This window comes from Phoxinus phoxinus, assembly GCF_949152265.1.
Source record: "Phoxinus phoxinus genome assembly, chromosome: 17".
In the NCBI taxonomy this organism is placed as follows: domain Eukaryota; kingdom Metazoa; phylum Chordata; class Actinopteri; order Cypriniformes; family Leuciscidae; genus Phoxinus; species Phoxinus phoxinus.
The window spans coordinates 2,883,759-2,905,389 of NC_136892.1; the positions used below are offsets into that span (position 1 = coordinate 2,883,759).

Sequence of the window (21,631 nt, forward strand, 5' to 3'; positions counted from 1 at the left end):
GGTTTAATGATTAAGGAAATTGCGTTAAAAATTAAGTTGTGTTTCAAATGACCCAAGCACAGTATGTGTACTCTATGTACTGTACCTTCAATTATATAAATTATATAAGGATAATTTGTCATCCAACATCAGCGTCTGATAACCCGTCTGAAAGCTGAAATAGTTCAACAGTCCACACTTCCTTTTTTCGGTTAATTAGGTGCATAATCTGGGTATTTAATTGGATATTATATCCAATATGCATGTTGGAATTGAACTGTATATTATATATACTTGTTCTTTTTGGTGTTTTCAGTGTGAACACACTACTTACACTATACTTCAAAATGGCATTATACTTCAAAATGGCATAAAACAATGCATAAGTATGTGAATTGAGATGCAATTATGATCTTATAGATTAGGAACCGAGGAAACGGTTACCAGTTTGACGATAAACCACGATAAAATTCCCCATGCTTAGTACTAACGTTGAAATACTCACGGTAAATGCAAGTTAGCAAAAGTCTCACACAGACGCAGCATGCAGTGTGAAAATATGGCAGAAGTAGGGGTGTCACACAAAATGATGTCAAGTATCATTGTAAATGCAGTCTTAAGAGAGTTAAGTCTTAAATGAACATACAGAGTTCATAAAGAGAACATTTAATGATCAGATCCACGTCATGTGCTTCAGCTCTTAAAGAGACAGCAGCCTAATAAACCTGCTGCAGTCTGTCATTAATGTTTGTCAAAGAACTTAAGAAAAAGAGAAAACCACTCACTGCTCTTGACTGAATAACTTTTGTAGCTTTAATGAGAATGAATCTATATTCAATTTGTAATTTGTGCAGTTTGTAAGTGTAGTCTTATTTTACATTTGATTACTTTATTCAGTTGATGTAGCATTTCTTACCTCAACACTACTGTTAGGCCTACCTGAACATCTTAAAAGCACTGTTAATTTAATTTCTATCTTTGTTCTATTGTATTTATTTGTGCTATGATCATTTGTTTATTTGTTCTTATGTTATTACTGACTGATCCTTGTCTTTAAAAATGTTTGAAGTTTATATTAGTGTTTTAGTTGTGGTATAAAAATTGGATATTGTAAAATTTCCTTGGTCTGTAAAATGTTGGAATCATTGCTTTATTAAAGTAAAGGTCACAAATTTAGTTTCGGCTTTTTTGTTTTATTGATTTAATATACGAATTTTACATAAAAAATTATGCATACATCTAATAAGGTTAGAAACAATTGCTCTTTCAAAGGTATAAATGCCCCAGGGAATTTTTTTAAAATTTAAAATAAAAATTTAAGAACATTTACGAAGAAGGGATTTATGAATATGAATGAATGTCACCAAACCAACATAAAAAAAAAAAGTTGAACAAAATGTATTTGCTGTTTGTTAATCAATATAACACTGAAATAATGTCAGTTTGTGTATCAATACTTTTGGGACATTTCCAGCACAATGCTGTGATAATACAGATAACCGTGATCATTTTGATCACTACAATCATGAAATTAAATTTTCAACCCGTTTCATCTCTATTATGGATGCTTGTCAATTACAACGTCCTCCCCAGCAAGAGTGTGTGTGATCAGCAGTCGTGTGCAGTGCTTGGTACAGTGCAGTACTCTGAAGGTCTGAGATAACTACTAAGAAATCTGATCTCAGGCTTCATGCACAAAATTCTTTTAATGCCAAGTTATTTCCTTGATCCCTATTTACCAGCTCACTGTCAGGATGAAGGTCTTTAAAGAAAGCTTGAAGGCTTGTAAGGAGGAATTTTTATTTTTTTTTGCTAATGAGGAAACCGATGAAGCTGGTTGGTATGTAAAGTATGTAAAAAACCCCAAAACTGCATAGTTTTAGACAGTCCAGTAAGTCCCACGGTGTTGTAGCACTCGAGAACATTTGACTTGTTTTGTTCTCATTTTATTTCCAAGACCAGACTGTAGGTCTGTATATATGCAGATATACTACATATTACAGTATATCACTAAATTGTCAGTGCATTGTCTGATTTATTTGTTAACATGATTGGGTGTAAAACTGCCTGCTTCGAATCAAACCAATAACTTATTTCTGACTTGATTTCAGACCCGACACAACAGTAAAAAAAAAAAAATCTAATTAGAAACAAGTTATGGAAGCTTGTTTCCGCCACAGAATAAAAAAATTAAAAAGTTAATTGCGATTTTTTATCTCACAATTCTGACTTTTTTTTCTTACCATTGCGAGTAATCTCGCAATTCTGAATTTAAATTCCAACTTCAACTCAGAATTGCGTGATATAAAGCAATTGCGAGTTATAAAGTCCAATTCTAAGGAAAAAAACTCTCACACGCAATTGCGACTTTATATCTCACAATTCGGACTTTATAACACGCAATTGCAACTTTATTTCACGCAATTCTGACTTTATTTGAGATGTAAACTCGCAATTGTGAGATAAAAAGTATAAATTATCTTTAAATGTTTTATTCCGTGGCGGAAACAAGCTTCCAGAAGAGAGAGATTTTGTACCAGGTCAGAAATCAACGAGGGATTGTCACCAAAATTAAGACAAATGCCCAAAAAATTCAAGATCTTGTTTTTATAACATATGATATAATTAAGCAATATCACATGAGCAAGAGCAATTTTTAAAACATTAATCTCAACATTATTTATGCAGTTGTAATTGTACCAATTCAGATGCAACGTCTGTGTCTCCTCTGCAGAGCGAACATGAATTTTGTTAGTGATTGGTAACTTACAGCTCTATATAGTGTCTGATTACTTGTTTAAGTTTAATTGTTTAATGTTTAAGATTACTTGAGTTGTTTAAAGGGGTGGTTGATTATGATTTCACTTTTCTAACTTTAGTGAGTGTGTAATGTTGCTGTTTGATCATAAACAACATCTGCAAAGTTACAACGCTCAAAGTACAAAGCAAAGGGAGATATTTGCTTTTACAGAAATGGCTTTTTAAGAACTACAACAAACGGCTGGTAGGAACTACACGACATTCCTCCCGGGTTAGTGACATCACCAACCCTAAAATTAGCATAAACCCCGCCCCCTGAACACGATTTATAGATTATCAAGACAGAATATGCTAATCAATGACTAGAAGATAACTACACATAAACTAGCATCACTCGGCCAGTTCTTGGACTGTGTTTGATAAGATGAGATGGCTTGGTCAGATATGCCAATGATTCGGATTTGTTTGTTCAATTTTCCAAATGCTTGCAAATGGCCAGACTCATAAGCATCAGCCATTTTTCAGTAACGGGCCTCAAACACAACAAGATTTTCAAGCATCTCTACAAACATTCATTGCAACGTGAATCAAAACAGTTCCGGTTCCTGATCATGACACACTCATACACACTCATTTCACACAGGGTAGAAAGAAAAACTGTAGATAACAGAAATATAATATTTCGAGTCACCTGAGAAGTTTCTGGTGGCCAGCATAGTCGTGAGAATAGCTCCCTGAAGACATACTTTCCATCTTTGTCTGAAAGTTTTTTAAATTTAAAAAAATGTGTACTTTTTTAACTTGTAGCTCCGCCCCCTGTGCCGGGAGCAGCAGCTCATTTGCATTTAAAGGGACGCTGTAAGTCGCGCTATTTTGGTCCAATGGGGGTTTCCAGTAGCACGGGGAAGGAAACGCGTGTTCGAGTCTCTCCAGCGTTTTAAAGGAATTTTGGTTAAATAAGACACAGGTTCTCATATGCAATTATCTCGTTTTAATCTGACTCCATGAATTAAATAAAAGTTCAATGTGCAATAAGGTTATGTTTACACTTAAATAGTTACAACATGATGTAATGAGAATTTAAACCATTTTTAACCCAGCATAAATGTTACCTGAGAGAGAGAGAGAGAGAGAGAGAGAGAGAGAGAGAGAGAGAGAGGGGGAGAGAAAGAGAGAGAGAAAGAGAGAGAGGGAGAGGGAGAGAGACCCTCTCCCCAGCTTGGCATCCAAAGACAAGAGACCCGATAGAGCAAGCACACCTTCCTTTATACTGTTTGCCCAGGTGATATGGGGGATGGGGAAAGCCACCCTCAAATGGCTTTCCCAGTTTTCTCTAAACTTCTATCAACCTTATTACCTTTTATCTATCTGGATATGAGATATCTGTACCACTCACTTTGAGACCTTTCAAATGACACCAAAAACATAAGTTATTGATAAACATTCACATTAAACCATGTTCTTGTGTGAGTTCTTCGTTGTTTCTGAGAGGAAGTCAGGCTGTATGGGGGAAGTCGAATGTTAATTAGCTAGCAGGGCCATTTTGTCTCAGACCAGGGCCCCAACCAATATTTTCAGTCTTACAGTTCCCTCCTTGACCCCGTGGGTCACATTCTGATGAACACTTACGGGGTCACAGTAAGACGTTTGTTATTATCCTTGAAGATGTAGCACAAAAATTGTCTTTGCAATGTTGGCATCTGTAGAAGCTCAGTGGGCTGTGTTCACCTGCAGAACACCTGTTCTCATCAGGTGTATAGCTTGAGTCCAGCAGGTGGATGAATGAGTTCAGGTTCTCTTCCTGTAATCCTGTGACGTGAGCAAAGTTCATAGAGTCAATCTGGACCTTTTGTTACTTGTTCAGTTCAGTGTCATTCCTCCATGGAGAAACTTCTGCTTCCCTGGCACCTTCTCCACGATGATGATCTGACCCTTCTTGACCAACCCTGTCACCTCCAGCGGTACGGTGGTCTGGGCAGACCTCAGTGGATGAAGGGGTTCTCCTTCGATCCACACTGCTTTGTGTGAGACACCTGAAAAGCATCTTAAATGTCGCTTCACGATTGAGCACATATGAACTTACAGTCGTAAGGAAATGCATAGGAACGCATAATGCAATCAAGCAAAATCATGTCATGTTCAATGTAAAATACCATGTTCATGTCAGCAAATGTGAGTGGTACATTTGGTCTCATTAATTATCTGATTTTAATTGCCACACCAATAGCATTCCTAGGGTCAAGGAAGGACAAAGGAAGATCCTACAAGCTCTTACCCTGTTTCTAGAAACATTTAAATAAATGTCATTCTAATAAAACAACCAGTGCAGGGTTAAATAGTGTCAGATAAATTTTGGTGTAACCAAACATAGAGATTCAATTTAATTGATGTCTAAAAACATTGTTGTAGGTCAAATGGTCAAAATACAAATATGCAAGGTATGTAACAATATTTCATGTAATATCAATAATAATATTCAATCAAAAATCATGAAGAAAATATATGTAATAATCATTGTTTGTTCAGTAATCTTCCAATGTAAGCCACCTATGCAGATTTAAGAAGTGACTTTGGCACAATACAAGAATGGAGATCTTCCTTGTAACAGTGTGTGTGTGTGTGTGTGTGTGTGTGTGTGTTTGTGTGTGTGTGTGTGTGTGTGTGTGTGTGTGTGTGTTTTTGTGTGTGTGTGTGTGTGTGTTTTTGTGTGTGTGTGTGTTGTTTTGGGTGTGTGTGTGTGTGTGTTTTTGGGTGTGTGTGTGTGTGTTTTTGTGTGTGTGTTTTTGTGTGTGTGTGTGTTTTTGGGTGTGTGTGTGGCTGGCTAAGTCACAGTCGATGACAGGGTTGAATTGTAATTTTTTTGTAATTGATTGAAGCGTTCACACTTCAGATCTAGTTTGTTTTTTATGATGTGTCTGTTATTAGAGGCATTGTTGAGAAATCATGGGCCCTATGATTTTCCAACCACACCAATAACAATCAGTTAAAAATTTTGAATTTTAATAGCAGGTCTGCCTCTGCTTTAGAATTTGCATTATCAATTTGTGACTGTAGCCATGCATGTGTACGTTACAGTGTTTTCCCATGAGTCGGTAATGTGTACTGTCATCATGGGATCAGCTTTGCCATCCTATGTGTGTGAAGCTGTCTGGATCTGTTCAGTGTGATGATGGACAATAGATCATTAGTGAAGTGTCACTTTTGGGCTCTATGCCATCTTTATCTTCTTATGTGTAGTGTTCAGCGGTAAATGGAGGTGTGTGTTCAGTGTTCATGCCTAAGAGATGGGTGGAATCAAATATGATAATTGTGTTGTAAATTTGGATCCAGTTCTAACTGGGAGGCCACAGTTATGCAGTAGTGTTACTGTGATGTGTGAGTGGCCTCGAGTTGTCTTTTCACCCATCTCCCGAGTCTCAGGTTATGTTCTAACAATCTCGTCCTGCTTTGGTGCAGGTGGAGTCCGGCCTGTCCTGGCGTCCATCCTCCAAGGGATTTCAGTGTTAAAACCTGAGACAGAAACAAATGCAGAGAGAACCACAGTTAATTCAGATATTTTCAACAGTTTCAAATTTTTAATTCCTGTTTTCACATGAAACCCAGTTTCATAGACCAGGTCTAAATTGTTGCTGTTTCAGGACAGTGTGTGACACCTAAAGCTGCTCTTGGTTCAGTCTTCACAGTCTGCTTGTGTCATGAGCATTAGAGATCCCAGTTCTGCTGGGGAAATCTTCTGGATTCATCAGAGTTTTTATCACTCATATTGTCATTTTAAGTTGCTCATTACAATCAGATCTGTGGGCAGAAATTTGTTCACCTGGATCGGTGTAGCCTGTTTTATGGTGTCATTCACACATTTTGTTAGTGCAGATATTATTATTTTTTTTTACCTGCAAGAAACTGTGGTATCTGTCTGCTGTTTAGCATTTCACACCCACCTCGTAATTTTACTTCTCTGATCAGATTTCAGTTTTATTTGGCTGTTAACTGTGCCACACTTATTTGCAAATGTAAAAGCACATCCTCTGCCCTTTTGGCACTGGTTAACATCCCAATAGAATCTAATTCTAAAGACTGATGTCATACTTTTCCAATTAATGCCCTGTTTGGCGATTATAACACAATGTATATTAGAATTCGAGTTATAATACAATTATGTTATATTTAAAATAATATAAGGTAAATAATATTATTTCTGGTCTCTGGAACAACTTTGTTGTCAAAGTATTTGTTTTTTCAAAAGGCGATTATTTTTATCCGGCCCTTGCTCTGTACGTTCTCGTGTCAATACATTTGATTATGAAAAGATATTTGGTTCAGGCTGGTTGACAAAATATATATGTTCACCGTTTCTCTTTTTATATTTCAAATGCCTATTCTTTCATTTTTAGTCTCTTTGAGGACTACTTGAAGGCAAAATTACCATTTTAATGTTTAATTATTCTCTTTTGACTCTTTAATAATATTTTACCCGCTTAGACCAGGAAACTATGTCGCTTTGAGTTCCTTACCCAGTAGGTCTCCGGCACAAGTGGTCAGTCCTGAAGATCAAAAAGCTGAGGCAATGGCTACATATCTAGGATTTTGCTGTAATCCCTACACGCAACAATCAAAGATACATTCAGTAGCCCTCTCTTGTGTGTCCCTCGTGGAACTTAACTTAACCGTTTTACTTTAGTAGGTTTTGGCCACCATTAAAGACGCCAGTAGATTAACTTTACTTTTCTTTAATGGCTTTGGATTGGCCAAGCCCGTGATCTTTCACGTGCACTTACATAAGGTAACATTAAATTAGAACAGAGGTTGCGGAAGCGTCCATGCTAGATTAATCGACCAGCCTCTAACTGGTCCTAGACGGACTCACTCATCCTCTCACACAAGCAGCCAGCGAGCTTCTGATATCAGTATTTTAGCCGTCGCTAATCTCTGACTCGACATTGTGGTAACATACGAATCCGTTAATCTATTTGGGAAAAACAATCTCGGAGTAATTTAGAATTAATTCAAACGTAACAATGCATAAATTTTGTTCAAGATTCAGAGTTACTGAACCCTAATGCGAATATAGAGTTTGTTTAGGTTTAGTATAGGATAATAATGCTTTCAATGTAGTTTTGGGCCTACCGGTGGGCCGGCGACACAAAGGGTTAAGCGTTTGGAAGCAGCATGGCATTAGCATTTGCGTTAGCTTAGCCTAAAACAGATTTTTAGCCTGTAAATCATGTCATCCTATTTTTTCCAAACTTCTTTGCTTTTCATAAACAGTTCATCGACCTGCCTTTTTATTAATAAAATCACGCATTTTTCGATCGTTTACAAACTTAGATTTTTATTTCTGTTGTTTGCTCATTCTCTTCATGTGTTGCTGGTTTGTTTACAAGCCAATACAACAATGGCAAAGACATGCGGTTGATTTTAAAACTTTTAAGGTTTATTTTTTCGGTTCTTCGTCGAGTTATTCATTATTTGGAAGATGTTATTCCAATTTTAGGTTTCGTCTCTTGTTGCTTAGGCAAACAAGGAGATCTTTCAAATCTATACAAGTGTTTTCATTCCTCATCTGCGCTGCCGCTGCTAATCTAATCACGTCCTCACACGTGTTTCTAGACAAAGAGATTTCCGACCCGTAACAATGCGAACATTTTCTTAAACACTTCTAAAAAGGTAGAAAAAGTTGACTTACCACAGCGGCGGAAGAAAGAGAAGATGTTCAAACCTCTGTGTTGATTTTAGATTCCATTTTTGCTGGAAAGATCTTTTTTCGCGGCTCGCGTTGTGCTTCGCGATCACGTCTCCGGGGCTCACCAATTTGTAAGTCGCGCTATTTTGGTCCAATGGGGGTTTCCAGTAGCACGGGGAAGGAAACGCGTGTTCGAGTCTCTCCAGCGTTTTAAAGGAATTTTGGTTAAATAAGACACAGGTTCTCATATGCAATTATCTCGTTTTAATCTGACTCCATGAATTAAATAAAAGTTCAATGTGCAATAAGGTTATGTTTACACTTAAATAGTTACAACATGATGTAATGAGAATTTAAACCATTTTTAACCCAGCATAAATGTTACCTGAGAGAGAGAGAGAGAGAGAGAGAGAGAGAGAGAGAGAGAGAGGGGGAGAGAAAGAGAGAGAGAAAGAGAGAGAGGGAGAGGGAGAGAGACCCTCTCCCCAGCTTGGCATCCAAAGACAAGAGACCCGATAGAGCAAGCACACCTTCCTTTATACTGTTTGCCCAGGTGATATGGGGGATGGGGAAAGCCACCCTCAAATGGCTTTCCCAGTTTTCTCTAAACTTCTATCAACCTTATTACCTTTTATCTATCTGGATATGAGATATCTGTACCACTCACTTTGAGACCTTTCAAATGACACCAAAAACATAAGTTATTGATAAACATTCACATTAAACCATGTTCTTGTGTGAGTTCTTCGTTGTTTCTGAGAGGAAGTCAGGCTGTATGGGGGAAGTCGAATGTTAATTAGCTAGCAGGGCCATTTTGTCTCAGACCAGGGCCCCAACCAATATTTTCAGTCTTACAACGCACACAAAAATTGTGTTTTTGCTCACCCTCAAAAAGTGACTTTAACATGCTATATAAAAATATCTGTGGGGTATTTTGAGCTAAACTTCACACACACACTCTGGGGGCATCATAGACTTATTTTACATCTTGTGAAAAGGGCATTTTACCACCCCTTTAAATACAAGACATTTCTCAGGCATTAAAAGTGCTGCTCAGGTCTTGTTCTCAAAGTCTCGGCCTGGACTTGGTCTTGGTCTCTGTTGAGGTGGTTTTGACTACAACACCAGTGCTTAGATATTCAAAAACATGTTTCCCCCCCCAGAGAAGAGCGATCAATGATGACAACCTTAATAAGAGTCCTGAAGAAGGACGGCTGGATGACGGACGGGTGAAAATGTCTGGAATGCAATTTTAACCGGCGTAAAACATTTCGGCAGTGATCATGTGAGAACTCTTAAGGTGGATTATGTGCTTTTGAGACATTCAATGAATGCCAACTTGATAAAAGAGCCCATCTTAAAATTATATATGTCGGTATATTCGGTCCATAAACTGTAGGGTTACATTTACACTGCCGTTCAAAAGTTTGGGATCGGTACAATTTTTTTAATGGTTTTAAAAGAAGTCTCTTCTGCTCACCAAGGCTGCATTTATTTGATAAAAAAAAACAAAACAAAAAAACAGTAATGACATGAAATATGATTATAATTTAAAATAACCGTTTTCTATATGCATAAATTGTACAGTTATTTATTCCTGTGGTCAAAGCTGTATTCATTACTCCAGTCTTCAGTGTCACATGATCCTTCAGAAATCAGTATATGATGATTTGATGATCAAAAACATTAATTATTATTATCAGTGTAAAAAAACCCCTGTTTTTTTCAGGATTCTCTGATGAATAGAAAGGTCAAAAGAACAGCATTTATCTAAAATATAAAGCTTTTGTAACATTATACTTTTAACCGTTCAAGAGTTTGGTGTCAGTAAGATGTTTGTTGTTGTTTTTTGGTGGGGAAATAAAATAAATCAATACTTTTATTCAGCAAGGATGTATTAAATTGATCAAAAGTGACAGTAAAGACATTTATAATGTTACACAAGATTCAATTTCAAATAATTGAATATATTCTTGAAAATTATATCCATGGCGCAACTGTTTTCAACATTGATAATAATAATCATAAATGTTTCTTGAGCAGAAAATCATCATATTATTCAGATTTCTGAAGGATCATGTGACACTGAAGACTGGAGTAATGATGCTGAAAATACAGCTTTGATCACAGGAATAAATTACATTTAACTATATATTCACATAGGAAACTGTTCTTTTAAATTGAAATAATATTTCACAATATTACTGTTTTTTTTGTATTTTTAATCAAATAAATGCAGCCTTGGTGAGCAGAAAATACTTATTTAAAAAAAACACATTAACAATCTTACTGATCCCAAAATAAATTTGTATACACAGGTGAAACTCGAAAAATGTGAATATGGTGCAAAAGTTAATTTATTTCAGTAATTCAACTTAAAATGTGAAACTTATATATCATATAGACTCATTACATGCAAAGTGAGATATTTCAAGCCTTTATTTGTTATAGTTTTGATGATTATGGCTTACAGCTTATGAAAACCCCAAATAAAAAATAGAATATTGTGAAAATATTCATAATCTGTAAGCCATAATCATCAAAATAATAACAAATAAAGGCTTGAAATATCTCACTTTGCATGTAATGAGTCTATATGATATATAAGTTTCACATTTTAAGTTGAATTTCTGAAATAAATGAACTTTTGCACCATATTCACATTTTTTTTGAGTTTCAGCTTTACTGTAACTTAACTGAATGTCTGTCTGATAATAGAACATACTCCCAGTATTAAAAGTACGGAAGTAGTAAACTTTAGAAATGCTCTCATTTCAGATTTAAAGTGCTTATAAACACTGCTTCTATGAGAGCATTGCTGTGTAGAAACATGAGGAGGAAATGCTGCGTGATGATCTGGGCACAAGTACAGAGAAACAATCGAGTGGAAGGAAGAGCGACGCAAGCTAGTGACGAAAGCAAGAGCCGGAGGAAACAACAGCGGCTCAAAGAGCAACAACTACGTTTTGATCCCCATTCGGTTCAAATTCATGCATTTGAGAGTCCGTGGAGAATGCGAGATTAATGTCTCTATAAGTTAATAGATGTACACTATCAAAAGTTTTGAATCGGTACAATTTTGTATGTTTTTAAAAGAAGTCTCTTCTGCTCACCAAGACTGCTTATGCGATAAAAAAGTAATATTGTGAAATATTATGACAATTTAAAATGACTGTTTTCTATTTTAATATATATAGTAAAAGGTAATTTATTTCTGTGATCAAAGCTGAATGTTCAGCATCATTACTTCAGTCTTCAGAGTCACATGATTCTTCAGAAATCAGTATAATATGATGATTTGATGCTCAAAAAACATTAATTATTGTTATCGAGGTGGAAAACAGTTGTGTAAAAACAAAAAAAAATGGATTTTTTGATTAATAGAAAGTTTAAAAAACAGTATTTCTCTGAAATATAATCTTTTGTAACATTATAAATGTCTTTACTGTCACTTTTGACCAATTTAATTAATCCTTGATGAATAAAAGTATTGATTTATTTTATTTATCTCCTCCAAAAAACTCCAAACTTTTGAACGGTAGTGTTTAATGTTACAAAAGCTTTCCATTTTAGATAAATGCTGTTCTTTTGAACTTTCTAAAAAACTGTTTTCAACATTGATAATAATCAGAAATGTATCTTGAGCAGCAAATCATCATATTACTGATTTCTGAAGGATCATGTGACACTGAAGACTGGAGTAATGATGCTGAAAATACAGCTTTGATCACAGGAATAAATTACAGTTTACTATATATTCACATATTACAGATTTTTTTGTATTTTTAATCAAATAAATGCAGCCTTGGTGAGCAGAAGAGACTTCTTTTAAAAACATTAAATATCTTACCCATCCCAAACTTCTGGGTAGTGTACATCTATTAATGTGTGTCTTTAGTGTATGCTACTATGTTATGCTAACTGCAGAAATGTTACCGGAGTAAGAGTTTAGAAAGCTCAAGAGACAGAGTCTGAAAGGGTTTAAACTGCAGTAAATCTCTCTAGAAGAGCGGACTGGCCTCAGTCTGTGACGTCCGCTCTGCTAGCGCACAATGGGTTCAGCGTAGGGAATATTTCACCGCTGATAATGGTGTGTGTGAGGAGAGGAAAAAAGCCTTGCATTCCTGGCCGGCTTCAGAATAAAGAGGGCCTCGCCGGTGCCATTTATATGAGAGAGAGAGAGAGAGAGAGAGGAGAGAGAGAGAGAGAGAGAGAGAGAGAGAGAGAGAGAGGAGAGAGAGAGGAGAGAGAGAGAGAGAGAGAGAGAGAGAGAGAGAGTGTGTGAGATAGTGTGTGTGTGTGAGAGTGTGTGTGTGTGAGTGTGAGTGTGTGTGTGAGAGAGAGTGAGTGAGAGAGAGTGTTCTTTTCTATGTTGTATTGATGCTTTGGCAATACAAGATGTATTTTTGTCATGCCAATAAAGCTTTCTGAATTGAATTGAATTGAGTGTGTGTGTGAGTGTGTGAGAGAGAGAGAGAGAGAGAGAGAGTGTGTGTGTGAGATAGTGTGTGTGTGTGTGTGTGTGAGAGAGAGAGAGAGAGAGAGTGTGTGTGAGAGATAGTGTGTGTGTGTGTGAGAGAGAGAGAGAGGATGGGCTTTACCCTCTCTACGTTACTACTGTAATCTAGTGCTGGGCGTATATGACCAAAAATCCATATCACGGTATTTTAAAAAAATTATCCTAGTTTCACGGTATATGACGGTATGTTATTTTCTCAAGCATGACTGGGTGTTACCCACACTTTCTACTGATTGAGAAAGGAGATACTGCAGTAGATTGACTTAGAATGCCATATTTTACTGTCACGAGTGAATATTGTAGAAAAATCCACACTGGTATTAATAATACAGGTTTAACAGCACAAAATTATGCTGTTTATAAAGAGGTCCAGCAGGGGGCGCTGTAGGAGAGCCAGAAACAGCGGTTTCCTCGGTAACGGATGTACACAAAGCGGTTTCCCCGGTAACGGATGTACACAAAGCAGCACAGCGCTCATAAATGCTGCTTTATCAGGAAAGATGAAATTACAATAATATTAAAACTTTTCTAAAGACCGTCAGTTCCCTTCAAAGATACATTCATATAAAATTTTCGGTCATTCGAAAATGATACCGGGTTTCTACTGATACAAAGCTTAATGCTAATCGGAGAAGTATCCCTTTAAAGGGATACTCCACTTTTTTTGGAAATAGGCTCATTTTACATCTCCCCCAGAGTTAAACAGTTTTACCGTTTTCGAATCCATTCAGCCGAACTCCGGGTCTGACGGTACCACTTTTAGCATAGCTTAGCATAGATCATTGATTCTGATGGGTCCAGTAGCATTTCTTTCAAAATGACCAACGAGTTTCAATATTTTTCCTATTTAAAACTTGACTCTTATGTAGTTAAACCGTGTACTAAGACCGACGGAAAATGAAAAGTTGCGATTTTAACTTCCAACATGACCGGGACTAAGTTTGTGTAGTTTTTAGGCGGCAAATTAGGTTTCCAAATAAATACGGTTCGGGATCAGCACCAAAGTAAATGTCATCTAAATCGTCTCTCACAAATGTCTCCATGCTACAAGGCACGCTCCTGTGCAAGCAGGTCGTCACGTTGGTTTGTTGACGGCAAGTGCTTCGTCATATCATTACGCCTGCACCCGTGGTACGGCCGCACAGTTCCTTGATTCTTACGCCGGAATGAGAGTAGTTCCTAGCCATATAGGCTTGGAAAATCGCAACTTTTCATTTTCCGTCGATCTTAGTACACGGTTTAACTACAGAAGAGTCAAGTTTTAAATAGGAAAAATATTGAAACTCGTTGGTCATTTTGAAAGAAATGCTACTGGACCCATCAGAATCAATGATCTATGCTAAGCTATGCTAAAAGTGGTACCGTCAGACCCGGAGTTCGGCTGAATGGATTCGAAAACGGTAAAACTGTTTAACTCTGGGGGAGTTGTAAAATGAGCCTATTTCCAAAAAAAGTGGAGTATCCCTTTAAAAGCGCTATATAAATGAAGGTGACTTCACTCACCAAGGCAGCATTTTATTTGAATACCGGTAAAAACACAGTAAAAACAGTCATGTGTAGAGTTACAAGCTATTTTAAGACATGAATCCATTTTTTTGAAGTCAAAAAACACTTAAATATGTCATTTTGGTGATCAAGGATGAGTTTTAAGGGATAAAATGATCGACTGCAGAGATAATCCGTCCAACACATACTTCATGCTGAGATTTGCAGGTTCTACAAGCTGACAAGATCAGACGGTTAAACAAACGAACACAGGCATTCAGATTCACGCCTATTATTGCCTAATCTAATGCGTTTCTGTTGAGGAAGCCCGTATTGTAATCGCTGAATCTGCCACTCCCACCTGACAGTTGAACTTCTGAGTTCACAAAAGCTTTAGGAAACAAAGGTGAGCTATTCTTAACTTTCCTCAGACTCATCCATCTGTCATCGGGTCTCATGAACAGGCGATGAGATCTATAGATCATAAAACAAGGTAATACTGGTTACTAGCACTGACATGAGCAACTAATGACCAAAAAGCAAAACATTTCCAAACATTATTGCTTATATGCGAATAAATAAAAGGTACATTTGTAGCGTCAACATTTCTTTAAATGACATAAGTATTTGTTTTTCGACAAAAAGTTGCAAATTTCAAAGTTGCAAATTTAAAGGGGGTGTATAATGCCCTTTTCACAAGATGTAAAATAAGTCTCTGATGTCCCCAGAGTGTGTGTGTGAAGTTTCAGCTCAAAATACCCCACAGATATTATTATATATCATGTTAACTCCTTATCAAGCGCCCCCCTTTTTTTGAATATACATGAAAATGCACATTCCGAACTTAAATGGTTGTAATTCAAGAATGCTTTGGAGTATAGATGTAAGATTTGTCTTGTTTTTAAGAAGACATTTGGCAGATTTTTGTAGAAGAGAAATAAATTAAGAAAGTTAAACAGAAAAAAAGTTATAGAAGTTTGAGTTTATGAAAATGTACAACGTTAAAAATTTAATTATTCATATTTTATATAAAATATATATTTTCAAAACCTGGAGGACTCTAAAAATGCAAAAAAATCAAAGGCAAAAATCTGAACAAGTTGTGTTTAAAATTTTAGGTTGATATCTCAAAAAATAAGCGTTCAGTGAGATTTAGTTTGGGCGCAGTACCACACTTCTCCACTAGTGGACATTACTGCCCATATAAGGGCGCCTCCATTTCCATATGTTGTTTGAGTCTGAACTATTATTTTTACAATTTTCATACAATTTATGAAGTAGAAATCCTATTCAGAAGTAGTGTTGGAAGTTTGGCAGATTTTTAAATGAATTCAACCTCTAAGAAACACAAAAAGATCACATATGTGCATTATAGCTCGCTGCCACGAATGGTGAATCACAAATGGTAAATCTATAATTTTTTTATTTATATTTAAAACATTTTCAGACCTTTTTTTCTAAAACAATTGAATGGATGCTATCTTTTGAACTCTTGGCATGAAAACAAACTGAGGTTTCTACCATTCTTTCATGATTTTTCATGTTCATCACTATTTCAAAATAAAGGTCTGAACACGCCTTAGGAGTATGAAAATATTCTTGTTGCAAATTGATAAATTACGGCTCCTCTGTAATGTATTTCAAAAATCAGTCACCACAAATGAAAACTAGAGATTTTAAGCTTTCAAATGACATATAGTTTGTCAAGATTGGTTTAGGTTTAGTATAGGATATTACTGTTTAAAATATAAAATGGCCGGGGCCCGCGCCAATATAAAGGGTTAAAGTCACTTTTTGAGGGTGAGCAAAACCGCACCATTTTGTGTCTGTTCCTTTAAATGCAAATGAGCTGCTGCTCCTGGCACAGGGGGCGGAGCTTCTAGCTCGTGTCCTTTTACCTCACACACACACACACACACGCACTGAAAATCTCAAAAACTTTTAGCCTTTTATGTTCAAACCGGAGTCAGAAAGATGGAGAGACAAGAAGAAGTGGCAACATGTAGAAGAACAGGACATTTCTGAATGGTTATTGATGAATTTATGTATCTTATGTGTAGTTATCTTCTAGTCATTGATTAGCATATTCTGTCTTGATAATCTATAAATCGTGTCCCGGAGGCGGGGTTTATGTAAATTCTAGGGTTGGTGATGTCACTAACCCGGGAGGAATGTCGTGTAGTCTCTACCAGCCGTTTGTTGTAGTCCTTAAAAAAAAAAATTCTGCAAAAGCAAATATCTCCCTTTGCTCTGAACTTTGAGCGTTGTAACTTTGCAGATGTTGTTTATGATCAAACAGCAACATTACACACTAACTACAGTTAGAAAAGTAAATTAATAATAAATCAACCACCCCTGTAATTTATGAGCAAAAATGTAATATCTTATAAAACATTTGCGAATGAATCAGTGTTTCAATCCCATGTGTTCAAGAGAACAAAATCGTCGAAACTGACGCAAAATATCAGAAATAAAAATGTAAGTTGCTGTTTTTCCCTCCATCATAAATGAGTGCGTCTCGTCGCTTCAGACGAAACTCAATAAACGCTGTCAAGTTCTCTAGCGTTATCTCCTTTAAAGTTGTGCATTTATGTTCACGATTGTGCTGCATTCACTCACAAAAATACATGTTTTATATATTTACAGTAGGAAATTTACTAAATATCTTCATGGAACATGATCTTTACTTAATATCCTAATGATTTTTGGCATAAAAGAAAAAATTGATAATTTTGACCCATACGATGTATAGTTGGCTATTGCCACAGATATACCCGTGCGGCTCCAGACTGGGTTTGTGATCCAGGGTCTCATATTATAGTCATTTCCAAAAAAAACTGTATTCTTGTCAAATCATGCCAAAATGTGAGTATTTAGAATACATGATACTATGTATTAGCCTTAGCAATATAAAATAATGCATTCATGTAGAGTATGTGTCATTTTGTCCACAGAATGGATCATAATCTGAGATTTGGTGGAAGTGAAATGTGATCAGGGGATTTTTGCCCTTCCTTTACAGCAGGATTATACAACATTTATACTACATTTCTTTCTTTGAATATTCAGTTTCAAACACATTTTGGGAGTAAAAATGGGTTGTGAATGTTGTGCCACAATGGCATTTTCGCTCCAGTCTCATTGGGATTGTATTCTTGGATTACGTTCAGTGGTTCTGCCTTTTAACGAGTGAAAATCCAGGGGCCTAATTCATAAAGACATACAGTACTGCTCTACAAGGTCAAATACAGCAACTTTACCAACACCAAACTGGACAGTATTTCACTTTTGTCTTTGACGGCATCTGAGCCCATCAGTCAGTGAACAGGTAGCTCAGATACACATTTTCAGTCATTTTGACAAACATTTTTTTTAAAATTTTGATTTATAATAATTATGTATGTTTATACAAATGCTCCTCCTACTTTATTCATCGCAAATAATCCACAAATCAAAAGCGCATGAACGAATGCACACATTCTCTCTGCAGAACTCCTGCAAATGCAGCAAGACAAAATACAATACAAAGTGCATGTGCAAAATTATGTGCAGTTGGCAACTCGTATACTCTATCAGAAAAATATGCTAATACTGTGTTTTATTAAATGTCCTGACAATAGAATTCAACACATTTTGGGATCATTTATGTAGAATTAAATTTAAAACTTGAGAAGCAGTGATATGAAAATCGCCCGATACCGATAACTCAATGTTTGAAAGCCGATAACCAATATATTGGCCGATAAATCTAAATCCATATTTTTATATAATTTTTGAGAGCATGATTTAAAAAAAAACAAGTCTCACCATTAAAATCCTTGTCCCAAACACACAATTATAATGATATTCTCATTATAATTTTATGTAGCCGATATGACAGACTTGTAGCATGTTGCACTTTACTGTATTTTCCTTTTTTAAAAGTGATTAAAATCATATTTCCAGCAATTCAAAGTCATCATGTTGAACAGTGCGCATCTGAAGTGTCTCAGCTGAAGGAAATAATACATTATTTATTAGCTTTAATATATTGGCCTAATTTTCTTATCAGGCCGATAACGATAACATTAAAACTGAACTGATACCGATATAGTGGCCGATATATCGTGCATCCATATTTAAAACTATTCAAACACACAGATCCTCCATAGACTTCAATTAGAAAAGAGAAAAAGCGTGTCGAATGGCAACTATTGCTAAGGAATGGAAGGATTTTAAGTTCGGGCTAAGTGACAAAAAAATTGCTTAACGGTTTTATTTTTTGTATTAATGGCTTGGGTCACACCTTACATTATGTGGCCATAACTATGTACTCTACTTATCCATTTGATATAAGATAACTTTTTACAGCGTCATTGTAATATACGTTACATGCAGTTACTATAGTCATAACTATAAATGATGCATAGTTACATGCAACTAACCCTAAAACAAACAAAACCTAATCCTAACCCTATATTTAGTACATGTAGTTAATATTACTCAGTACTTAAATGTATAATTACAGTGTAACAAAGACACCTTAAAATAATAAAGTGTAACCTAATATGCTTATTATGTACAGTCATGGTGTTGCATTGTAATTACATTTAAAATACTTTATCCCCAACACCGTAACCCAACCCTTACCCCAAATACCTAACTCAAACCCTTATAAACCCCAAAAACCTAACTCTAACCCCTATAAACCCCAAAAACCTAACTCTTGCCCCTATAAACCCCCCCAAAACCTAACTCTAACCCCTATAAACCCCAAAAACCTAACTCCTACCCCTATAAACCCCCAAAACCTAACTCTTGCCCCTATAAACCTAACTTAAACCCCTATAAACCCCCAAAACCTAACTCTTGCCCCTATAAACCTAACTTAAACCCCTATAAACCCCCAAAACCTAACTCTTACCCCTATAAACCCCCAAAACCTAACTCTTGCCCCTATAAACCTAACTCTTACCCCTATAAACCCCCAAAACCTAACTCTTGCCCCTATAAACCTAACTCTTACCCCTATAAACCCCCAAAACCTAACTCTTGCCCCTATAAACCTAACTTAAACCCCTATAAACCCCCAAAACCTAACTCTTGCCCCTATAAACCTAACTTAAACCCCTATAAACCCCCAAAACATAACTCTTGCCCCTATAAACACCCAAAACCTCAAACTCAGGGAATCTTACAGAACAATATGTAATTACACAGTACATCTGTAGTGTTGTAGGTTTTTGTTGTTAGAAGGCCTCAGGAATGACTGGAATAAACGAACCCATTAATTAGCAGGGAGTATCCAGATCATTTTGTCCATATAGTGTATAAGAACAGTTTCGTGTCAGCCTTTATGAATCCGATTGTGATTGTATGCAAATCCTAAAAGTCATTCGTCTGGAAGAAACAATGCGGTCAACGCAAGCAAACAGAACCGAGTAAAGTCCAAGTGACTGAAAAAAAGTATATATATGCGAGGACAAGAAACAATGTGAGGACAAAAGTCTATCAAACATTATTTTAAATCTGCTTATAACATAAAAATGGACACAATGTTTAGTTCTCCAGAAAGATGGGAACCCACGACTTTAACCAGGGAAATATTTGTGCCAAATTACGCCATTCTCCACACAGCCTCTCTTAGGTAACCGGACAAGGTGAAGGAACGAGAGGAACAAAAGACAGTGGCCAGGAAATGCCCCACTCCTGAGATCTGACATTCTCCATGTTTTATTCCGGCCCTCCTTTACAGACGGAGAAGCAACAGAACAAAAAGTAGTGGGGGACCTTTGGAAATAATTGTCACCCATGTTATGAATACCTATACTGGGCTTTCATTGCATAAAAACACACAATTAGAAGCCATGCGAATACAAAACCAGGGAAATACAGTAGGTATTCGGGAAGGACACAAAAGGCGTCAGGATAATAAAAGGGTTATGACGCAATATTAGTAATCGAATGGCGAAAGCGTGTTTTCTTCCTGCTCTAGAAAGAACAAAACGGGCCTGACTATAGTCACATTACAGATGACGCTTGGTTTCCATTTTACAGTCTCTACAGGCAGTAACGGTTGAAAAGCATGTTATTGATACGCAGTGCTGTGCGATATACCGGTTCATACCGAATACCGGTGTTTATTTTTGTTATGATATGAATTTTTAATATACCGCAATACCGGTGTATGTCTCTTTAACAGTATTGGGAACGCGACACTGTTTGAGAAAGTCTCTTCACTGTTGCACTGGTGATGCACGTGTGTGTGTGTGTGTGTGTGTGTGTGTGTGTGTGTGTAACAGTGAAGATGGAGAGGTTGATCTGTAATTGATAGCTGTCAAATTATATTACAGTGTTTCCCATATCAACACTGCCCGCCACAAATACATTTTCCAAAAGGCTTTGACATTGTTGAATAAACATGAGCACTGCACGTTTCAAAGTCAGCTGCTAACACACACACACACACACACACACACACACACACACACACACACACACACACACACACACACACACACACACACACACACACACACACACACACACACACACACACACACACACACACACACACACACACACACACACACACACACACACACACACACACACACACACACACACACACACACACACACACACACACACACACACACACACACACACACACACACACACACACACACACACACACACACCTTGAAGCTCCGCCCCCTGTGCCGGGAGCAGCAGCTCATTTGCATTTAAAGGGGGACACACACACGAAACAACGTGTTTTTGCTCACCCTCAAAAAGGGACAACTTTAAACACACAATTGTAAAATATTGTAAAATATTGTAAAAAGGGGCATTATACCGTCCACCCCTTTAAAAAAAATTAAAATAATGAAAATTTGTTGAATAAAAAAACATCTAGTTTTAAGTATTTGCTGAATAAAAATAAAAAATCTAATTTAGAATATTCGTAGAATAACAAAAAAAACACATTCGAGTGCAAAACCCGTGCATTCGAGTTTTTGATGTGTGTGAGACATGAGGATGACGTAACTGACGCGGTGTGTTAGCTTATCCAGTACAGCTCGGAGAGTCGGAGAGAATCATGCCTAAAACACTCTTAAAACTACATTTTGTGACACGACAACATTATTTTTTTTAATATACGGTAGATTTGCTCGTCCACTATGACAGTATTAAGCCTTGTTTATACTCGACGCGTCCGCACGAGT

The 21,631-nt window shown here is 36.6% G+C and overlaps 1 protein-coding gene across 2 annotated transcripts in view; it reads right to left on the reverse strand.

The window, feature by feature from the left end:
* shroom1 (shroom family member 1) overlaps positions 1-21,631 on the reverse strand; it is a 57,789-nt gene that overhangs the window by 17,448 nt on the left and 18,710 nt on the right. The gene's annotated exons all lie outside the window — the stretch shown is intronic.